Raw genomic sequence first — 7,500 nt, 5'->3', positions numbered from 1 at the left:
GCAGCTCCTGGTGGGTGGGGTCCGTCCCTTCCGTCGGTTCGGGCACACTTTCGTCTGCCCGCGCGCGCGCCACGGTGCAACCCACCGCGCCCGTCGGGCCGGTCCTCCGGCCGGCGCGTTCTTCGGGTTATCGCTTCTCGGCCTTTTGGCTAAGATCAAGTGTAGTATCTGTTCTTATCAGTTTAATATCTGATACGTCCCCTATACGGGGACTTCATATTAAACGGATTTTTAGAACAGGGAGGCGAAACAGGGGCTTGCCCCGTTCGCGGATCCCATCCGATGGAGGGAGGGGTGGTGCTGGTGGTGGAGCAGCAGCAGCAGCAGCAGCAGCAGCAGCAGCAGCCTAAAGGCGAGAGAGAGATAGAGAAAAACACACACACACACACACACACACACACACACACACACACACACACACACACACACACACACACACACACAGTATTTGAAAAGAAAATGTGCACCCAAAAAAAAAAAAAAAAAAAAAAAAAAAAAAAAAAAAGAACAAAAAAGGCGGGAAAACCGCAAAACCGCGGAAAGGGGTCCGTCCGTCCCGTTCTACTTGCGTTCTCTTTCTTTGACGCAGGATTAAGAAGGTGCACCGTTCCCGGAGGCACTGCAATACCAGGCCGATGCGTGGGGCGAACGGGGCAAGCCCCTGTTTCGCCTCCCTGTTCTAAAAATCCGTTTAATATGAAGTCCCCGTATAGGGGACGTATCAGATATTAAACTGATAAGAACAGATATTCTTTAAGATTTATTTAATTCAATAAATCAACATATACATACAATAAAACACATCTATAATAAAATACATCATACATAAAATTCAATATCATAAAAGTCCAGGACATAAATACCACTACCCCCCGTGTACCAATTACACGGGGGGCCAATATATAAAAGTCCATATAAAATGTCCGTGGTAAAATGTCCTTAAAAGATCGCTTCTCGGCCCAGCTGCGCCTGGGCAACCGAGTAAAACAAACTAAGACTGTTAAAACGGCCGCTCAATAAAAGACAGAGATAAGAACAGACCTAAAAGACTAAGGTGCCACCATGGTAGAAATAAAACAATGTCTAAGTTAAAACGTATGCCTTATGTTAGTTAAAACAGGGTAAAACACACAACAATAAAAACCCACACTAAAACAATAAGTGCTTAAAACATTGTTAGTTTTGTTAATTAAGTGCTTTAAAAACCACACAAATCCACACTTATTAGTTAAAAAACAGACATACAATTCTACCGAATACAAAGTTTTAATCTATCTAAGCTACCATGGTGGCTAAAAACCAATAAAACACGGTGGTCCGTTGGGACCACCGGATGGAGCAGAGTCTCAGCTAAATATAAAAACCGTTTGAAACTAAAACCCTATGTAGACGCCGGGGGGCCTACAGCTCGAAGAGGCCCTTCCACCTCTCCTTCGCCGCGTGATAGCCCCACCGGATGACGTCATGCTCCATCCTGAATCTTAAATCACCACGCACTTTTTGCAACAACCCCCAGGTGTCCAGGCGCGTCCCTTTTCGGATGAGGCTGGTCCTCGCATTCCAAAGATGTTTTTTGGTAATGCTTACCAGCTCCCACATCCGGGGCGCGAAGGATGGCCTGGTATCCTGGGGCCACCCCCATGTGACCTTATTATAGGTCAATTGAAACTGCGGGTCTAATGTCCTGCACAGGTCGGCTACTTTACCCCAGACATCCCGCGCATACCCACAGTCCCAAAACACATGCAGAAGAGTTTCCTCCTCGGCACAGTTGGGCCTTGGGCAGCGAGGGTGCCTGGTGAGCCCGTGCCTGTACAGGACATCCCTGACTGGCAACTTCCCATGTATGCAGCGCCAATTCAGGTCCTGCAGCCGGTTGTCTAGACCTTTGGGCTGTACTCTGGACCATGTGTCCTCCTCCAGGCCCACAACTGCGCGAGTCCCCCGTGCCTCAAGCACAGTCTTGTACAGTAACCTGTGCTTGGCAAGGGACTCGGGCCGCAGACCCGCCGGGAGCGACTTGCTCCACCGTACCATATGGTCAAAGTGCTCCGGCAGCGTCTCAGCCTTGGGGCCGGAGTTAGACCACGTGCGCACAACCTTACGTAATGGCCAGGACAGCCACAACCGAATAAAATACTGATGGGGGTGCTCGAGGGGAGCAGCTAACCGTGCACAGAGCTGTGCAAAGAACAGGCAGTCCAACTTGAGAGGGAAGTCAGGGACATCCCTCCCACCCTTGTCCTTTCCCAGGTACATAACTTCCCTCCTCACATACTCATACTTGCCCCCCCAGACGAGATTAAAAACGTCCTTTGTCAAGCCCCGCCGCATCGAGCGGGGCATTGGGTATACATGAGCCAAGTAGAGCAGTGAGGGAAGCACATCGGCCTTCAATGCTAGTACCTTCCCTAGGAAGGACAGGGACCTGGACTTCCACAGCCCCAACTTTTTCCGGGCAAGAGCTAATCGCTCTGCCCAGTTTACCCGGGCAGCCCCTTCAGAAGTGAAGTGGACCCCCAATATCTTCAGGGGTCCATCGCTGAGGGCAAGCCCACCAGCGATGTCCCTCCTGTGCCTCCAGCAGCCGAAGTACTTGGCAACCGACTTGCCGAGGTTTAATGCGGCACCGGAAGCTTCTCCGAACGACCGCACCATGTCCAAGGCGTGCCTGAGCGACTGGTCCGAGCACACGAACAACGTAGTGTCGTCCGCGTACTGGGCCAGCTTTACCACAGCACCTCCGCCCCCCGGGAGGGGGAGACCGTCTATTTCCGGGTGGGCCCTTATGGCGGCCGCAAGCGGCTCTATATAGAGCGCGTAGAGCAGGGGAGAAAGAGGACACCCCTGTCTCACTCCACTCACTTGCGGGACCAGTTCGCTGAGGTGACCGTTGATGGAGACACGGCTTCCCACCCCAGCGTACAAGGTCTGGAACCACCTCATGAAAAAGGGCCCAAACCCTAGCTTAATCAACACCCTCTCCAGGAAGCGGTGGTCCACCCGGTCGAACGCCTTCTCCTGGTCTAAGCTCACCAGCGCCAGAGGGACATTTCTGTCCTCTACCCAGGAGATGGCATCCCTGATCAAATGGAGGTTCCAGGTAGCCGATCTCCCTGGGACCCCGCAGGTCTGGTCGCCGTGAACCAAGAGTGACATGGCTTTTTTCAGTCGTTCGGTCAGGGCCTTTGCGAAGATTTTTACGTCTACGCAAAGCATGGTCAGGGGCCTCCAATTAGCGAGATCCGTAGGATCGCCCTTCTTATACAATAAGGAGAGTGCCCCGGACCGCATGCTCTCAGTGAGCAAACCCTGCCGGTGCACGTCCTCGGCTACCTCCACGATCTCCGGCCCTAGGACATCCCAGAATGTGGAGTAAAACTCCACAGGGAGTCCATCCAGGCCAGGGACCTTACGCCGGTTCATTTTGCCAAGTACCCCCGTTAACTCTGCCAGAGTAAAGGGGGCCTCTAAGCTGTCCCGGGCGGTGCTCGGAAGGCGAACCTTAAGATGTTTTATAAACTGCTCCCCTACTTCAAAGTTAGTGGTCCTTTTGTTAAAAAGTTTATTATAAAATTCTTTTGCAACCTCCATCATCCGGGCCGGGTCCGAACAGGTGTGGCCTTCCGAGTCTCTGAGCGATGTAAAACATCGCTCTTCACGAGCCTGCCGGACCCTTTGAAAAAACGACGCGGTGCAGCGCTCATCCTCCTCTGCCTGCTGCATCCTGGCATGAAACAGGAGGGCTGCCGCGGACCTCTCGTGCAGAACCCTGAGTTCGTCTTTAAGGGCCTGCACTCTAACGAGGTCCAGCTCCCCTCCGTTATTCCGAGCAACGTATTCTCTTTTTAGTTGCCTCTCCACATCCCGGACTCGACCCAGCCTTTCGGCCTTGCGCCGGCGGCAGTAGTGGGTTATCAGAGCACGGGTCCACTCTTTCACGTGCTCCCACCATGCCGCGGGAGAGGCATAACCATCCTTACAGCCTCGCCAGGCTGCAAAGTGGTCTCGGAACAGAGATAGGAACTCTGCTTCCTCCAAGACCTGCACGTTAAGCTTCCAATAACCCCTGCCCACTGCAGGCGCGTTAATGGAAGCACTGGCCTCTAACACCAAATGGTCAGAGTACCAGCGTGGGGTCAAGGAGGCTGTCTTAAAAGTCACGGAGGGTGACGCCAAAATATAATCTAAACGGCTTGTTGCCCCTCGACTGTTATGCCAGGTATGGCCCGGATCTCTGGGGTTGCACTTTTTAAAAGCGTCAGAGAGACTGAAATCGCTCAGCAGCTTTTGAAAATGCTTCCGGCTGACATCCGCTCTCCCTTCCAAGAAGACATTAAAATCACCTGCCAAAAAAAGGTGTCTATGTGTGACACAGGACGGGACCAGTGCGTCAAAAAATGCAATTCGGGACGAGGCCTCTACCGGAGCGTAGGCACAAAGTACCCGAAGGTGTTGGCCTCTCCAGGTGGCGTCCACCCCCATCGCCCTTCCCGGCACGATGTCAAAGGCGCTCACCTTCTCGAAAGTGGGGTCTCCCAACAGGATCCCCACCCCCGAAGAGCGGACGCCACCCACGCTCCAGTAGGCTTTACCTTTTTTCCATTGATGAGCGAACATAGCCTCGTCCCTCCGATCCCTCAGGTGAACCTCTTGCAAACAACAGATTGCTGAAGGGGACGATGCCAAACACTGGAACACTGCTGCTCTCTTTTCCGCGTTTTGCAGTCCTCTGACATTAGTTGTTAAAATAATAAGATCTGCCATATTAAGAAGAAAGAAAGAGTCGGCTCGTTAAAACAGTAAAAATCCCTAAGACTCTAAAAACGAGGAGTCCCCCCCCTCCACTTTATCCCCAACATCCCCAATATAGGGAGTCTCGTTCGGAGGCCCCTCCCTGCCGCCATAATGCAAGGGTGGCGAAAGCGTATTCTCATCCGGGCCACCCGGCTTGGCAAGCAGGGAGGGGTCTGTGGGCCGGGGGGACCCCTCAACGGGCGCCGCCGTTAAGGAGGAGCCCGCCTTCATCCTTTTATCCTGCTCCTGCGAGGCCCGCTCCCTCTTCCTCTTGGCCTTGCCAGGAGGAGCAGGGGGTGCCCCTTTGGACCGAGGGGTCTGGCCCGGGGCCGGATCCTCCTCCCCCGCCGATGATGATAGTGTCCCATGGGCAGCAGGGGGGGTAATGTTCTCCTTGATGTCTCCCGGGGGGGGATCTTCCTTATTTATATCCAGTCCCTCCCCCCCGGGATTACTGGGCTTCGGGGCCGCACTCCCACCCCTTGCCAACACCGTGGCATAGGAGCGTGCCTGTCCGGGGCAGGAGCGCGCCAAATGTCCCTCCCCCCCGCAAGCCTTACACCGGCGGGGGTTCTTGCAGTCTTTTGCCTGATGGCCCGGCCCCAGGCAATTCCTACAGAAGTAGTCCTGACACCCCTCGGCCAGATGTCCGTATTGCTGGCACCCCCTGCAGAAGGCAGGCTGCCCCCTGAAGAACAGGTACCCCCGATTCCCCGCATACGTAAAATATGCGGGGGGGTACCTCTCCTGTCCCTCGCTGTTCCTTCCGAACTTCATGAGGAACTGACGGCGCCCGTTCCAGATCCCCAGCTCATCCCTCACCATTCTCTCGCTTGGGAGGACCTCCCCATACATCGTCAAAAACCTCCGGACCTCGGCCGCCGAAACGTGGGGGTTGAAAAAGTGTATGGTGACCATCCGCCGGTCACCGTCCCACAAGGGCTCAAGAACAAAGTTCTTCCCGACCGGATGGCCACCCATCCCATCCCCCAGCTCCAGGACCCTCCTATAGATGGCGTCACTCGCAAAAGTCACGTCAAAAAACTTTTGGGCACCATTGCGCTGAGCGCAAATGAGTGCCCCGGGATCGAGCCCGAAACCGCCGAACAGGACCTCCCGTATGAAGAGGACCCGCTCCGTAAAGCAGGTCCCATCCTGCGGGTCCCTCCAGCGGAACCGGGCCGTATTGAGCAGGCCGCTGCCTGCCCTCAGGCCCGGCTCCGCCAGGGAGGCCCTGCCGGCGGTCGGGGTCTTGGCCGGGGCCTCAGCAGCCTGCGCCGTGCTGCGAGGAGCCATCCCTGCCTCGGCTGTGGCCATTTCTGGCCGGTCCTGGAGCCGAGGAAGCGCCTGGTCCCCCACGCTGGCAGCCTCTCTGGTCCTGGGAGGTCCTCCCTCTGCTGGCCGAGTTGAGTACGGCGTCCTCCTGTCGATGGGATGAGCTGGGGCTTAAAATAAAATTAAAAAACACCCTAAAACTCTAAAAATCAAATAAAATAATAAAAGAGACCAAGGGATCACATGCGGAAACGGAGGACAAGCCTCCCGAGTCTGCACATAAGATCACCCTTGGTCTCGCTAAAAGCTATAAAAAAGCCCAAGCGCAGCAATTCTCTCCAGCGTAAAATCCGTGTAAATCCGTGTAAAATCCAAACTGATAAGAACAGATACTACACTTGATCTTAGCCAAAAGGCCGAGAAGCGATAACCCGAAGAACGCGCCGGCCGGAGGACCGGCCCGACGGGCGCGGTGGGTTGCACCGTGGCGCGCGCGCGGGCAGACGAAAGTGTGCCCGAACCGACGGAAGGGACGGACCCCACCCACCAGGAGCTGCTCTGTGCTGTGCTGGGCTGTGCTGTGCTGGGCTGCTCTCTACTTCCACTCTCTCTCATTGAACTTTGACAACGTGTGTTGCGTGCAGCTCTGCAACAGCAAAGCTTTCAAAAAATCAATTGGACTCTTCGATATTCCTCTCCACGGAAATCTTTAGTAAAAGGCGAAAGATTTATGCGGGAATGAAGAGAAACCAGAGACATGGCCGCAAACGCCCGGGAACCCGACTACGTCTGACCAAAGCCTAGCGAGTTTGTTCGCGGTAGGAGGAGGCGGAGCCTGGAAGGCTAAGGCTATCTACGCTAGCTGGAGGCATCCGATGGAGGGAGGGGTGGTGCTGGTGGTGGAGCAGCAGCAGCAGCAGCAGCAGCAGCAGCAGCAGCCTAAAGGCGAGAGAGAGATAGAGAAAAACACACACACACACACACACACACACACACACACACACACACACACACACACACACACACACACAGTATTTGAAAAGAAAATGTGCACCCAAAAAAAAAAAAAAAAAAAAAAAAAAAAAAAAAAAGAACAAAAAAGGCGGGAAAACCGCAAAACCGCGGAAAGGGGTCCGTCCGTCCCGTTCTACTTGCGTTCTCTTTCTTTGACGCAGGATTAAGAAGGTGCACCGTTCCCGGAGGCACTGCAATACCAGGCCGATGCGTGGGGCGAACGGGGCAAGCCCCTGTTTCGCCTCCCTGTTCTAAAAATCCGTTTAATATGAAGTCCCCGTATAGGGGACGTATCAGATATTAAACTGATAAGAACAGATACTACACTTGATCTTAGCCAAAAGGCCGAGAAGCGATAACCCGAAGAACGCGCCGGCCGGAGGACCGGCCCGACGGGCGCGGTGGGTTGCACCG

The 7,500-nt window shown here is 54.4% G+C and overlaps 3 non-coding genes and 2 pseudogenes across 3 annotated transcripts; 1 reads left to right on the top strand and 4 right to left on the bottom strand.

Moving 5' to 3' along the window:
- Positions 1-129: 129 nt before the first annotated feature.
- LOC145655177 (U2 spliceosomal RNA) lies at positions 130-284 on the top strand (annotated as a pseudogene).
- A 310-nt stretch (positions 285-594) lies between these two features.
- LOC145655178 (U2 spliceosomal RNA) lies at positions 595-786 on the bottom strand. Its single transcript, XR_014121334.1, has one exon. It is a non-coding gene; the product is annotated as a U2 spliceosomal RNA (small nuclear RNA).
- Positions 787-6,351: 5,565 nt separating this feature from the next.
- Positions 6,352-6,500, bottom strand: LOC145655180 (U2 spliceosomal RNA; annotated as a pseudogene).
- Positions 6,501-6,714: 214 nt separating this feature from the next.
- On the bottom strand, positions 6,715-6,830 carry LOC145655220 (U5 spliceosomal RNA). The gene has a single exon (XR_014121375.1). It is a non-coding gene; the product is annotated as a U5 spliceosomal RNA (small nuclear RNA).
- Positions 6,831-7,252: 422 nt separating this feature from the next.
- Positions 7,253-7,443, bottom strand: LOC145655271 (U2 spliceosomal RNA). The gene has a single exon (XR_014121425.1). It is a non-coding gene; the product is annotated as a U2 spliceosomal RNA (small nuclear RNA).
- Between the last annotated feature and the right edge of the window lie 57 nt (positions 7,444-7,500).

The sequence above is a fragment of the Electrophorus electricus genome, unplaced genomic scaffold, assembly GCF_041902795.1.
Source record: "Electrophorus electricus isolate QZ-2024a unplaced genomic scaffold, ASM4190279v1 Scaffold195, whole genome shotgun sequence".
In the NCBI taxonomy this organism is placed as follows: Eukaryota; Metazoa; Chordata; class Actinopteri; order Gymnotiformes; family Gymnotidae; genus Electrophorus; species Electrophorus electricus.
The sequence above is the reverse complement of the archived record's forward strand: the minus strand, read 5'-3'. Positions and strand labels throughout refer to the sequence as shown.